Raw genomic sequence first — 16,068 nt, forward strand, 5'->3', positions numbered from 1 at the left:
ACCATCGGTCAACATTGACTCGACCGAAATAGTCGAAAAACGCAATTGTATGCTAAAACTCTTACATGCTAGTAATATTCAATCATTTACCTTCATTTTGCAACAAATTGGAAGTTTCTAGCACAATATTTCAATTTATGGTGATTTTTTTAAAAAAACTTTTTCCTTATGTCCGCGCGCGGTAACTCGGCCGAAAATATCAGAAATTCTTTCGTCACTTTGTCATAATGTTTGCACCGTTTTATATTAGCCATTACATAAAGTTTTATATATGAAAATATGCACATTTCATGTAGAATACAACAAAAAATAACTCATGGTTGTAGCTTTTATCAGTTTTGAAATATTTTCATATAAATCACGATAAGTGCTAAAATTTCAACCTTCGGTCAACTTTGACTCGACCGAAATGGTCGAAAAACACAATTGTAAGCTAAAACTCTTACATTCTAGTAACATTCAATCATTTACCTTCATTTTGGAACAAATTGGAAGTCTCTAACACAATATTTCAATTTATGGTGAATTTAAAAAATTTTCCTTACCTCCGCGCACTGTAACTTGGCTGAAAATCTCAGAATTTCTTTAGTCACCTTGTCGTAATTTTCGCACCATTTTATATTAGGCCTTACATAAAGTTTTATACATGAAAATGTGCGCAATATCATGTAGAATGCAACAAAAAATAACTCATGGTTGTAGCTTTTATCAGTTTTGAAATATTTTCATATAAATCATGATAAATAGAAAAAATTCGATCTTCGGTCAACTCTAACTCGACCGAAATGGTTGAAAACTGCTTTTGTAAGCTAAAACACTTACAGTCTAGTAATATTCAATCAATTACCCTCGTTTTGCAACATACAGGAAGTCTCTAGCACAATATTTCGATTTATGGTGAATTTTAGAAAAAAACTTGTTTTTACGTCCACGCTGTTACTTAATTCATGGATCATTTTGTGATAATATTTTCTCTGTGTTGCTTTGATTGTTTTATGATTTGTTATATACCAAAATCATCGCAATTTAGTGTACAATACAACAAAAAAAAAAACTCATTAGCTTTAACCGTTTTGCTCACAGCGCGATTTGTATACAATTATACGGTATATGAAATTTATTTTCGCGCTGTCATATATTTCAATATTTATATATGATGATATTTTTTTTCATTTCTGATGGTTGCATACTAAACTTCAGACAATGACAAAAAAAGGAGCCAAAAATGAAAATCTTAAAAACTAAGCGTGCTGTGATATTTTTAAAAAAACTTTTTTTCCGCTTTGGCGCTAACTCCCGAATGCCGCCGGCTACGACAGACTCTTTTGTAAATAGAGGCACGGCATTTAAGGGTTAAAATACCCGGGTATAAGCATTTTTAGAGGTTTTTTTTTGAGTTTGAACTATCGAAATAGGCAGTTTTAAGTGTTTTTAGAGGGTTTTAAGTATTCGTGGATTTTAGCTATTCGCGGGGGATGTGGTACGCATCGCCGCAAATACAGGGGATTTACTGTATACAGCTACTGCACTGTACTGTACATATATTTTTTTGTTAATCCTTATGCATATATCCCCATTTCTTAGGAAATAACAATAAAGAAACCATTGTTTTAGTAAAATTCAAGTCTTAGGAATCACAACCTTCCTTTCTTTCAGTAATCGTGTCCTCATCATTGTAACTACTATTGGAAAGATTGGGAATCTGTTTGCATTACGACAGTCTTCTTCACAAGCAGTTGCAGTCAGCTCTCCCAATCCCAAATTCATTTATGAAATTGAGTAAGTATATTCCCATGCTGACTTCATATTTAGACTTTCAGTAGATAAGATTTTATTTTAGTGTTGATGGTAATGATGAAAACAGATCATCAGAAAGTAGGCTGATGTAGAATGTTTTTGAGTTTGTGATTAGGTAACATAATGGCCAACAGTTTGTTCCATGTGTATCTACTTGGCAGTGCAGAGGTGCTTGGTTTATTTTACTTTGTTCTGTATTACTTGAAGTTTGAATTGTCCCTACATGAATACAAACCCTCAGTCTTTCCATATGGGAAATAACTTTCAGCGAGCTCGAAATCTGGCCATTAAACTTTTGCAAGGTGGTTATGGTAACTGTTACCGATGGTAGGGGCGGAAGTACTGCCCACCAAGTTGGTCTGCACTCAGTTCTACTCAGTTTACTTTTGGCCGTCATCTTATTGAGACGTGCATTTCTTTCTCTGTCCTGCCGTTCGACTTTCTTTTCTGTGTTTGAATTTGCAGTGGACCCCTGCTTAGTCATAGTTCCAAATTCGCAGCTTCACCTATTCGCTTCGCGAATTTCTCTGTGGAACATATGTGCGCATTATTTGCAGGAAATTTGCCTATTCGCAGTATTTTTCATAAAGAAATATTCACAAATTACTGTACTGTATTTTCATATGATTATCATGACTAAATGCACTTTTTATGTACGGTAAGTAACTTACCAGGTAATTACAAAACTAAATATTTTACCTCACGCTTTAACTTTTGAATTTCACGGTAGCGCTTTTTAAGTTTTACCTAGGTGACAGCCCCACCCTTTACGGGGAACATTTGAACAACATGGCAGCTGGTTGACAATTCATTTCTGCCACCATGGTGTAAAGATCATGGCCATTTGCATCAGCTTTGATTGGGTTAGCAGTCATTATTTCATACTTTCGGTGAAGTACACTGTTTTTTTCTGGTTAGCGCAGACTATAGTTAGTCTTTTGTTAGAATTTGAACCAGCTTTTCTCATCATTAGGTCAGATTCTAGCAGTTCTAGTGTGTGCTATTTCAACGAAAATTAATTTAGTTTTTGGGGCTGTGACTGAATTGGGGAATTCTGTTCGAGGGATTTTACAAAAACAGTCTTTAGTGAATGTGTAAGTGATAGTGCAGTGCAAGTGGAGGAGGTGGCTGCTCATCCTGTCGGCTCTCCTAAACTGAAGTCACTGTCCTGCTCCCCCACACCAGGGAGAAGACATACCGTAAGTCCAAGGGAGGCCGAGGGATTTTGCCCATGGGTAGTTGTCCCCTCAACCACACCTGTTGTATGGTCCCAGGTGTCAGTAGACAACCCTTGGAAAGGCTTGTCCAGGAGTGTGCATGGCTTGTCTTCAAGCTCTGACGATGGCGGTGCAGACAGTAAGTGCTGTTCACGTTACTTGGGCTCTTCCCATCCTTTCAAGCGCTCTGCAGCAAACCACACTCAGAGTCTGGATCCAACAGGAAGCTCAATGCCTGTTAAGAAGTACAGTATAAGCATTCTCTTCGCAGTCCCAGGCCTCCATGCAGTTATGTAATGGACCCTCCTGTGTCAACTTGGGTCCATCAGCGCCCTTCTCTGTCCGTTTCGGTAGATCTTGGGTCCGTCTCCCCCTGCCTGCTCATCTTCTGCCCGCAAGTGTCCACAACTGTCCGCATAGGACCTCCCGGAGGATGGCTCACCTGTCAGCCCGACTTTTGTTCATGAGTGTCCACACCTGTCCATGTTGGACTGTCCAGAGAACGTCACATCTGTCTGCTCGACTTCTGTCCAACTTCCAGATGTTCCAAGTTACCTTCCAAGCTCCTGGCGCCAGCTACCGAGCACCTCAAGTGAACTCCTGATTGCCTAGCAGCCGCTTCCGGACGCCCATCAGCTTCGTCATCGCAGGAACTGGTCTCCCCTTCACCTTTTCCAGACAGACCTTTACCTTCATCTGTGGACCCTGATGAACCTGCTCTTGCTCCGATTAAACATCACTTGGCACAAATTATGGACCTTTTGAAAGCTCCTGCTGTTCCTAAACCTGTCCAGGATGACATCCTGTCTCTGGTCTCTTCGGACGAAGAGATCAATCAGGAACCTGCAGCTCCTTCAGCATTTACTGCCTTATTGAGGTACAGTGCCCCCCCCCTCATTTTTACGTGTTTCACATTTCTGCATTTCATTTTGTTGCAGATTTTTGTGGAACACATCATTCTCTTGTCCTGGGGGGTGTTTTCACTAATTTGCAGATTTTTCTTTGGGCCTTATCTCTGAAATTATCCCTAATTCGCTTTTTTCGTAGAGCAACACTGTATATTCACTAATTACTGTATTTTTTCATTAAAATATATGTATATTGAGAGAGAGAGAGAGAGAGAGAGAGAGAGAGAGAGAGAGAGAGAGAGAGAGAGAGAGAGAGAGAGAGAGAGAGAGAGAGAGAGAGAGAGATGCACAGGAATTTTTTAATAAATGTATGGGACATGGCAAGGATTAATCACGTTTGTATGATGAATAAATGATTTACCTAATATTAAGTACTAATTTTCAAATAATAATAATAATGATAATATACGAAGGGAGAAGACCCTCTTTTAGGCAAGTTTTATTTAATAAAATGGCTGCATTTTGCAAATTGATTTTATACTGAGTTTTCTCAATCCTTCTGATAATTTGCTTTTCCTGTACATCAGTATTAGTCAGTAATTGTCCAATGTTCATATATCGATGGATGAAACAGCATATTTCTTACAGCAGAAACTCTTTATTTTAAAGCATTACAGCAGGTTACTGAAGCCTGGGATGTACAGTGAACCCCTGTATTCACAGGGGATGCATGCCGCACCCCCCTGCGAATAGCTAAAATCCGCGAATATTTAAAACCCCTCTAAAAACACTTAGAACTCCCCATTTTGATAGTTTAAACAAGAAAACCCCTGTAAAAATGCTTATACCTGAGTATTTTAATAGTTTTATCACAAAAGTGCATTTATTCATGAAAATGATATGAAAATATAGTAATTAGTGAAAATATAGTAATTAGTGAATATTTCTCAGTAAAAATACCGCGAATGGACGAATTTTCCACGAATAATGGATAGATATGTTCCACAGAGAAACCCATGAATGCATGAGTCTGCGAATCGTGAGAACGCGAATACGGAGTGTTTGCTATAAATCCGTAGATTTTCCTGATGGTATTTTCGGTGTTATTTCTTCTTTTTTCTTTTTCTGAAGTCTATCTGGTATTTTTAATACTCTTTGTGTCAACATGTTTCAACCAGCTCAATAGTTACCTTCTGGACGTTGGGCGAGTCTGGAGACACAGGGCTCTCATGGCGGTATATATAGGGGGTCTCAGATCAGGTTGATTTTTCATTGGCTGCCTGAGGTGATTTTCCTCGGGTGAAGTTTCCTCTGGCGTAGTGATGGTTTTGTGCGCTCTAGTATACATGCACTGGAGTGCACATTAGAGATTGTATTATTCTGAGGGTTGCTGCCCGCAGATGGATGTTCCTGATTGGTTCGCTCATCCGGGGTGCCAGTGGGTGCCGCCCTTCACGCCAGTGTCAGGAGGAGGAAGGTCTCCTGTGTGGTATTGAGACTTGGCTTCTCTCTCCCACTGTGTAGGGCTTCCAGGAGGCATAGGCAGCGATGGTTGGTTGCTTGATGTATTATCTCTATGTTAGGGTTAATGTTATTCCTTGTTATTCTCAGGTTATGGGCAGTCCTGGCATGATTAAATTTGGCACCTCCTGGGCATGACAGGAGATCCTCTTGGAGAAGCGCCTGTCCTCGAAGAAAACCAACGTATCTACCGATACAGATGCCCGGTCCGAGAGTGCCTCGGCTCTTACATCGGTATGACTACCATGAGCTTCTCCAAGAGGATCTCCTGTCATGCCCAGGAGGGTGCCATATTTAATCACACCAGGATTGCCCATAACCTGAGAGTAACAAGGAATGACATTATCCCTAACATAGAGATAAGAGATCAAGAGACCGACCATCGCCGCCTATGCCTCCTGGAAGCCCTACACATTGGGAGAGAGAAGCCGAGTCTCAATACCACACAGGAGACCTTCCTCCCCCCGACACTGGCGCGAAGGCAGCACCCACTGGCACCCCAGATGAGCAAACCAATCAGGAACATCCATCTGTGGACAGCAACCCTCCGAATAGTACAATCTCCAATGTGTGCACGCACGCAAGAGCACACAACACCATCACTGCACGAGAGGAGACTTCGCCCGAGGAGAATTGCCTCAGGCAGCCAATTAGAAATTGACCTGATCTGAGACCCCTATATATACTGACACGAGTGCCCTGTGTCTCCAGACTCATCCCAACGTCCAGAAGATGACCATCGAGCTGGTTGAAACATGCCGACAGAAGAGTACTAAAAATACCAGATAGACGTCAGAAAAAGAAAAAAAGAAGAAATACCAGTGAAAATACCATCAGGAAAATCTATAGATTTACACACCAGGTTTCAGTAACCTGCTGTAATGCTTTAAAATAAAGAATATCTGCTGCAAGAAATATGCTTTCATCCATTGAAATATAAACATTGGACAATTATTGACTTAACTCGGTATAAAATCAGTTCGCCAAATGCAGCCATTTTATTTAACAAAATAATAATAATAATATAATAATAATAATAATAATAATGTACCATAATTTTTAAAATTTATGCATTTCTATAGTAAATTGTGTTTAATTTTAAACATAAAAAATGATTTACTAAAGTAAGTTGTTATTAATCTTTGAAATGATATTAATGTCATTTTAAAGTCATCTTAAACATTTTACCCTTAAAAATATATATGTGCAAGAAAGAGAGAGAGAGAGAGATTTTCCAGTATCATCTTGTAGCTATTTTATTTAACCAACAAATGGGCAACATAATAATAATAACAACAACAATAATAATAATAATAATAGTAAATAATATAATGTAATTTAAAAGTTTATGCATTTCTATAGTAAATTGTTTAATTTTAAACAAACAAATACATATTCCCATTTTCTCCAAAACTCAATTAAGGGGGGGAGGTTGGACCTGTCATCATGTCAAATATCTGACCGTGAGGGTTGTGGTCAGATATTTGACATAAATGATAGGTCCATCCTCCTACCTCAATTGAGAGTTTTGGAAAAGATTGGGAATATGTATTTGTTTAAAATTAAACATAATTTATTATAGAAATGCATGTTGCAAGATTGGTCGAACCTAGACCTGTACGCCTTTCCTCCCTTCTGCATGATCAGGGAGGTCTTGAACAAGTTCCAGATGCACATCAATATGACCATGACCCTCATAGCTCCCTTTTAGCCTCAGAGAGGGTGGTTTTCAGAACGGACCTTCTTCATCTGCTGGTAGACTTCCCAAGAGTGCTTCCTCAAAAACCATCTTCTCAGACAACCCCACCTCAGAAGATACCACCTAGGGTTGTCCACTCTCGCTCTGACAGAATACAGAGTGTCCGTAAGCAGGTCAGAGTGAAGGGTTTTTCAAGAGGAACTGCAGAAGCAATTGCTCAGTGCAGAAGATCTTCTAGCCTCGTCTATCAGGCTAAGTGGTCAGTCTTTCAGCAGTGGTGCCTCAGTGGTGCCTCTTCTACGACCACTGTAACGCAGATTGCAGACTTTCTCCTCTTCCTAAGGAATAGAAGGAACTTGTCTTCTTCAAGCATTAAAGGTTATAGAGCTATGCTTACTTCAGTCTTTAAACATAGAGGGTTGGATCTCTCTTCAAACCCCAATATCCAGGACCTAATGAAGTTTTTCGAGACAACGAAATCTAAAAAGGACAATTCTTCCATATCCTGGAATCTGGATGTGGTCCTTAAATGGCTGTTCTGGCATGATATGAAGAGGTGTGAGAATGGATTACAATCATCCTTTATGGTTTGCAGTGACTATTTGCCCTTGGATTCTGTAGTAGACATCTTGCGACTGAACAGTAGAATTTTGTTCTTGTGTACTGGTTCATAGAATTTGCTGGGTGTCTTGAGCCTCTCAATAAAGTTTGTGAATTGTGTCTGCCCAAGGCCCTTCATAGGTCTCAAGGATTCACTAACTTTGCTGTCCATGATTTCATGACTGTCTAGCACAATCAGATCACTGAATCTTCCTCAAAAGGGTTGCCCATTTCTTTGATTATTTTTGCCAGATTTTCAACCATTTCAAGAAACCTTTTCTGCACAGTTTCAGTTTCATCATGATGCTTACCCTCAGATTTTGGATCAGCATCACTTCCAGTCTCAAACTCAGCAATCAGGTGGCTTACTTCAGGACTAGCCACTGTCCACCTTCTGAGAGCATCTTCATCTTCAAATATGCCAACGGCTCCCCCATCTCCTTTCACACGAGCAGAATCCCTTTGTGAATTCATCAAATGTGTCATTTTGGAGAGCCTCCATGTCCCTCAAATGAATTGAAAGCCACGTGGCATAATGTACATGGTCCAGGGCAAAGAAGAAAGGAATGAGTTCCTGCAGCACATCTTTATACAGTTGGAAATTAGACTCTCGGTATGACCTGATGAAAACAAACACTAGAAGTTCTAGCTGAAGCACAAGATTCCAAAAGTAGAATTGGGGACACTCGGATTCTTGTTTTCTGATCCAGCTTTCACAGCTTAGCTCAATTTCTACTTCTGCTTCCTGGATATATCCCATATAGGCAGCGTTGCGCAGCTGATATAAACTGCAAGCTGTCACTTGGTGGGCTAAACATATCTTCTTCAAATGTGAAGCTGAAATAAACGATTCTGCTGTTCCAGGAGTAGCTATTTCTGCTTCTGCAAGAGCACCAGTCCAACCACTGTCTTTCAAGAGATCACCCAGAATTTTGAATGCTGCCATTCCTATATGCAGCATGCCAAACATAATAACCATATCACCATACTGCAATGGCCAATCCTATTGGATTTGCTTAGCAATTGCAAATAGTGGCTGATCAACTGCTAGAACTGGGGTTTGGCCAGGATTGAGAAACTGTGGTTGCTCTTGCAATATCCATGGCATGTTTTATCATTGCAACTGAATGAGTTGCCTCTTGAAAAAGAAGCAACATTGATGACAAGCTTATTTCAAATGGGACATGTCGCTTCTGAGAAGCGTGATGTGCTGCCCAAGATATGGACACAGCATTTTCACTCCTGTCCGACAGACTGACTTTTTCAAGCGATTCATACTCAAGAGAAAGATGCTTTGAAAGCACAACCTGTTGGTGTCCCGCACTTCCACTGGATGAAGGGAGGGGATTCTCATGTTTAAAGTGAGCAGGAGGTACATTTGTGTAATATTCAGGAAGAGAAGGTACTTTTTTTTTACTTAGTTCCACTTTCGATGATTTGGGCCAAGTTTCTGTCCTCACCCTTTTCATCAGTGCTTGGATGCTGAAACGAAGATATGCCTGTCCCTTGTTACAACTGCTTCTCCTAACCTTTTAGTCAATTCCAGAACCCTATCATGGCAATGCTGATTCCATGGTGATGGAATGTATCAAATAATTGATGCTTCCTGGTTTTTGCAAAGACCAGGAGACCAATATATATTGGAAACGGAGGTTCTCTTGACTTGGAATGTCTGGAGAATGTTGAAGATGCTGGATTCTTTTGACAGTTGAAGTGCAAAAGTTGTGCTAAAGCTAGATCAGTAGATAATGTTCCATATTTAAGTTGGGATTTTATATCGCCACCATTTTGTAGCACACTTACAAATTCCAACAAACTTGGTGGCACAGATTCTCTTCTTCAGTGTGGGATTCAGCTTTCTAATTACTTGGTAAATTACTTATATAAAAATGACATTTTTATGATAAAGTAAATACTATTTTGGAGCCATCCCTCCTCCCCTCTCATGGACATGAGGGCATAAACGAATTGTCGACCGGCTGCCGTGTTGTGCCAATGTTCCCCGTAGAGGGCGGGGCTGTCACCTAGGTAAAACAATTAAAAAGCGCTACCACAAAATTTAAAAAAGTTATCGTGTAAGGTAGAATATTTAGCTTTGTAATTACTTAATAGGTGTATAGAACTTTATGTTATTATAAAAATGTTTTAAGTATTCGCACATTTGAGCTATTCGCAGGGGTTAGTGATATGTATCACCCGTGATGTGGCGGAATTTAAACCCACAAACAAAACAACACTCACCCTGATCTTCGGTTGCTGGAGATGGGTAAAGGTCCACGGTCGCCAATCACAGCACACAAAACCACAAAACAAAATTGCAAACAAACACCACCAACAACGAACGAAAAAAAAAGAGACACATGCACCATCAATATCGGTACCGGTATCCAAGACAAAAAAAACCAGACGAACTGCCCGTTCACTTTCAAGGTTGGACCTCAACTACTCAAGACTTCCCCAAAACCGAAAAACTCCCGACAGACAGACAGACAGCGCCAGAACGAACTCCAACAACCGAACTACTCACAACGACAATTACACTCGCTCTCTCTCTCTCTCTCAAAAACGTTGGGAAATGCTAGATACAAACAAATTTATTCATCCCTCTATAATTCTCCCCCCTTTTTAGCATTTCCCAACCAACACCTTTCACACTGCATTCAAATCGCCTTACGCAACACCCACGGATGCTCACTAGCAGGTCCTCTAGATTGCGTTCATGGGCACGTAATCATTCTCTCAGAATCATTCTCTCTTCTAGCAACATTCAAATTCACATCTTCTCCTCCATTCTCAGATTCACGCTATCCTCTTCACTATTACCACTCTCAATTTCATCCACAATCTCATCTATACCCTCTAACTCGTTCCCAAATACCTCCCCAATTCTTCAACTAACCCATCCCATTCGCTCATTGACCTTTCCAATTCTTGCAACGATTCATTCATGCTTTCAATCACTAACATATTACTGCTACGCTCTCTTACTCTTACACTTTTGCTCACCTCCAACCGTTCACTAACCCCTACGTTCAGTCAACTCAGTTATATCAAACCCGCATATGCTATACGTTCTATTCATACCATCCCATTCATCCGTATTACACGCTTTATCACTCATTTCCACTTATGGCACTCACACCCCTATCACACAACTTACGACCATTCACTTTACTTACGTTCTTCCCTTTCTTACGTTTCCTACCATACTCTATCAAAACAAATTGCTGATCCTCATGCAACAACCCCTCACGTACATGCATCACACGCACCGCTTGCATCCTGAAGGATCCACCCATTTGAACCCCCTTCACACTCAGTTTCCCGAATTCACTGTCACAGTCACCCTCTTTTGTCTACATACACTTGATACATGCCCTTCCATTCCACATTCGACACACTTCGCTCTCGGTTCTGAACACATTCTCGCATAATGCCCATTCTTACCACAGTTGCCACATATTACATTCACTCGGGTACCTCTACAACCATTAGCAATATGACCCACCTGTCCGCACCGGTAGCATTTAACCCCCCTATCTTTCGTACACTCCCTTACCAAATGTCCCGATTGCCCACACCCGAAACACTCTCCTAAAGCCCACCTACACTCATTCTTTGTATGTCCTTCCTTTCCACATCTAAAACACTTCATCGACTTCCACTCATCGACCTTCCCTTTGTACACTACTATCCCTAACCCGTCCAACCCGTTGTTCCCTTACAAACCCACCATTCATCCTCACTGGCACCTCCACATTACTTGCTCTTACACTCCCATCTATTACACTATCGGCCATTCTCATTGGGCCCCTCAACACTGCATCCCTAAAGCTTCCAAACTCTGGCACTCTCTCATCTACCCCAGCCCTTACACTTACACTTCTGCTCTCTTTTATAACCCTGTCAAGCTCATAATCTTCTACAATTTCCGAAATTTCTCCCAAGTCAACCTTTCATTCGTCCATCTTTTCTTCTCCTTCCGCTTCAAGTTCACAAATTCTCTAACTCCATCTGGCACTGTCCCTAACAACTTCCGTGAAACTCCTTACATTCATCTATCCCATCATCCCCAAACTTCTTCCTTGCCAACGTCTCCAGCCTACAAGCATACAGTGACAAGGTTTCCCCAGCTTTCATTCTTGCCTCATCAAATTCATTCTTCCTCTTATACTTAACACTCGCTTTCATACGCCTCGCTTGCTCAACTAGTCTAGCTTTCACCTTGTCATACTCAACATCTCCCACACTCATAATAACCCTATACATATCAAGCAAAAACCCAGTCAAATATTCTCCTAATTCTCGTGCCCACACTCTCTTACTTTCCCCATACTTATCCTGACAAAACCTTTCATACTCCCTAAAGAAATCATGCACATCCCTACTTCCATACTCATTATACCTTTCACACCGGGGTACCTCCCTCACATACATAGCCTTTCTCACTCCTTTCTCGCTTTCACTCTCACTTTCGCTACTTTCACTCTGTCCTTTCATACCCTCTTCCGAATACAGAGTCCACTTCCGCACTTACATTCATCTTACTCATTACACTCTTCTTCCCCCCCTCTTTTTATCCACTTTTATCCACTCACCTCCATCCACCTCACTATCACTACTGCCTTCACCCTCTCCCTTCTTTCCTGCCTTTCCCATTTCCTTACCCTTCTTACCGTTTTCCTTTCCCTTTCCCTTCTTCCCTTTTTCTTCCCCTGACTTATCCTTACTTTCCCTCTGTTCCTTCCCTTGTTTTTCATTCCCCTTTTCCTTACCCTGCCTTTCATTCTCTCGTTTCTTACTTCCTATTTCCACATCACTTTCATCACTCAAGCTTCCATTCGCTTCTTCCTCCTTTTCTTTCTCTCTTGCCCCTTCACACGTTCCAGAGGACCTGCCTCCAACAGCCCCTTCTCCAAAAACACCCTTGAACATACCTTTCACCATTTCTTCCACACTTTTCATCATTCCCTCCAACTTTTTATCCATCCTCTCTACCATCCTGTGTTCCATTCTCTCTTCTGACTCTTTCATCTCCCCTTTCATTTCTTCTTTTGCACTCCTTAGCATTCCCCATCTCCTCCAACTGACTCCTCAACTCCAAATTCTCACTCCTCAGCCTCCCATTCTCCTCCTCCAGCCTACCCTGGAGTTCCCTAGCCACCCGGAGTTCCTCTCTCAGTTTCTCTATCTCACTCATCCTGACCTCTTACTCTCACTCTAGCCACCACAAACGATCCTAATAGCAATTATACAACAGCCCCACGTTGGGCGCCAAATATAATGTGGTGGGGCGGAATTTAAACCCACAAACAAAACAACACTCACCCTGATCTTCGGTTGCTGGAGATGGGTAAAGGTCCACGGTTGCCAATCACAGCACACAAAACCACAAAACAAAATTGCAAACAAACACCACCAACAACGAACGAAAAAAAGAGACATGCACCATCAATATCGGTACCGGTATCCAAGACAAAAAAACAGACGAACTGCCCGTTCACTTTCAAGGTTGGACCTCAACTACTCAAGACTTCCCCAAAACCGAAAAACTCCCGACAGACAGACAGACAGCGCCGTAAACGAACTCCAACAACCGAACCACTCACAACGACAATTACACTCGCTCTCTCTCTCTCTCTCAAAACGTTGGGAAATGCTAGATACAAACAAATTTATTCATCCCTCTATAGTGAATACAGGAGGTTGACTGTATTTGTTTTGATATATTGTGTATGTTTTTTGTTTATACTTTGAGTATATTGATATATTGAGACATTCCAACATGTTTTTCTGTTTCTATAATGACATACAGTAAAACCCCCGTATTCGCGGGGGATGCTTACCCCCCCACGAATAGCAAAAATGCATGAATACTTGAAACCCCTCTAAAAACACTTAGAACTGCCTATTTTGATAGTTCAAACACAAAAAAGCTAAAACTGCTTATACCTGGGTATTTTAATAGTTTTATCACAAAAGTGCATTTAGTCATGAAAATTATATGAAAATGCAGTAATTAGTGAATATTTCTCAGTGAAAAATAAGACGAATGGGCGAGTTTTCCGTGAATAATGTATATATATGTTCCATAGAGATATCCACAGACAGGTGAGTCTGTGAATCATGAGAACGCGAATACGGCGGGTTTACTGTATTCACTTATTATTGCTACAAAGTCTGCTCAAGTTTTGGAGACTTTCTCCTTATATGTCATTTTTACTTATTTTTTTTTTTGTTGCCTTTTCATATTTACACAAACCCATCATCTATCTCCTTGGTGTTTGTTTTGTGTATTCTGTTTTCATGAACAAACAGTTTTTTATTTTCAACTACACAATTTTGTGGAATGTTGTAATGTATTAGTCTTTCAGATGTGTAGATCGAGAGGATTGAGACAAGACGGTTTTTTCGGGTTTCCAGGCGACGTTTCATATTCAGTTCATACAAAGGTACTGCTTGCTTAAACCTGATAAGCTTTCCCCCTCTCCCTCAACACGGAGGCTAATGTTGCAAGATCTTTGATAGTGCGTTTGGTCCCAACTTGCTCTCCAGGACCATTGGGATTTCCTGTCTTGTTTCTTGCCCTGTCTCGGGGGGGGATGGGGGTATGAGTCGAAGGCTTTCTCCCTTCCCCTCTCTTAATGTCGTTCTTGGCCCGCAGTGGAGGTTTTTTGCCAAGAGGAAGCATCAGAGGAGGGAGAAGGTACCATCCTGGAAGGGGTGTTCTCCTCCTTCTCTGGCCACTTCTCAGTCTCCTTCTGGTTCCATCTGTGCATTCTTCCTCCAGTTGCTTCTTCTTCCTTGGAAGATTTTACCCCTTCCCATTCCTCCATAGCTTCAACTTTTTGGGTTTTGGAAGAGGGGTCAGGAGATATTTTCTCTTTGTGTACCCCGCTCTCTCGGGGTGGGGAGGTTTCCTCCCCTCTGAGGGAAGAGGCAACGTCATCTTATTCTGTTTCAGGGTCGAAGGCTCAAAAGACATCTGGGCTGTTGTAGGCTTGCCAGGAGTACAGTACCAACCTTCGGTGTCCTATTATCCCATTACCAGGGTCATCGATCTGTCCATCACGTTCAGGAAGAACCTGTTGGTCAAGTACTAGGGCAGAATGTAATCGTGCAGATCACATTCATCATCTTTTTAGGTCCTTGGACTCCTTTTCCTTGGATCCTATGGTGGATGCTCAACAAGTCGTGTAGCTCACCCAGCTCTTGAGGGTCGCATCTCGCCTAAGGTATGCAGCTGGAAGAAACTGTGCATGGGACTGGCCTTCACCTTTTCTCCTGACTTCCTTCCTCTTCCAGTGAACAGAGGAACAGTGAATGAACTGTCATGTGCTGGACTGGTGTGCATGCAGGTTATCTAGATGGCTTGAGTATCCTATTTATAATCTAGCTCTATTTGGATCAGTAAATGCAAATCCTTCCTTCTCTCTAGCAGGGGGAGAGAGGCACTGATCATGAGCAAGCCAGTTGGTTATTCTCAGCCTTATAGTCTCAGACAATGTGGGTTCATCCAAACCTTTTCGATTGAAGGCTGTTACATTCCTTTAATTCGAAATGCCCAGAAGCCTGATGATTGAACATTTCTCCTGTTCAGTAGGCCAGAGGTACAGTCTTCTTCCTTTGCTCTTTCATGACCAGGAAGAGAGTGCCCAGGTGAGCTGAACTACCTGTCAGCTCAGAGATTTACTCAGAATCCTCCCTCCAAAAGTAATTCTCCCATATGTAAAGACCGAGGGTTTGTATTCGTGTCGGAACAAATGACAAAATTTTAAAGTAATTTGTATTTTTCCTAACATACAAACCTGAGATCTTTACAGAAAGGGCCCACCGCTTACCACCCCTCATTCTCTTACCTGTGCCGAAAGATAAACTGATTAGAACTGAGTGCAGACTGACTTGGTAGGCGGTATGTACTTCTGCCCCTACCATTGGTAACTGTTACCATAACCACCTTACAAAAGTTTAACGGTTGGATTTCCAGCTTGCTTAAAGTTATTTCCCACTTGTAAAGACCAGGTTTGTATGTTAGGAAAAATACAAATTACTTAAAAATTTGTCATATTTAGGGGTTGGCCAGTTCATGAAAGGGAATTTCAGTGATATAATGTTAATGCAAAGCATCTTGAAATATTAATTGAGAAGAAAAAAAATTATTGTTCTGACTCGATATACAAACCATCAGTCCTTTACATTAAGAATTACTTACAACGCAGCTGGAAACGGCTGTTGAACTTTTAAACTAGGTGGTTAGGCAGTTAACTATTGTCCGGGAGGCAGGAATCCTGCCTGCCCAGGTGTAAATATTCCAATTTGCTTTCGGCCGTCGTGCGGTGCAGACGTGTTTCTTCCCTCTCTGCCCTGACTGTCGTTGAGCTGTTTT

The 16,068-nt window shown here is 41.2% G+C and overlaps 1 protein-coding gene across 8 annotated transcripts in view; it reads left to right on the top strand.

Annotated features, from left to right (window-relative positions):
• The window catches only part of LOC136840301 (GPN-loop GTPase 2), a 185,331-nt gene that overhangs the window by 57,900 nt on the left and 111,363 nt on the right, over positions 1 to 16,068 (top strand). For all 8 annotated transcript variants that reach the window (XM_067106997.1, XM_067107002.1, XM_067107000.1 and 5 more), the window contains exon 3: positions 1,657 to 1,779. The gene's annotated coding sequence lies outside the window, so the exon portion shown is untranslated. The remainder of the gene's footprint in view (positions 1 to 1,656; positions 1,780 to 16,068) is intronic.

This window comes from Macrobrachium rosenbergii, chromosome 7 (genome assembly GCF_040412425.1).
Source record: "Macrobrachium rosenbergii isolate ZJJX-2024 chromosome 7, ASM4041242v1, whole genome shotgun sequence".
In the NCBI taxonomy this organism is placed as follows: Eukaryota; Metazoa; Arthropoda; class Malacostraca; order Decapoda; family Palaemonidae; genus Macrobrachium; species Macrobrachium rosenbergii.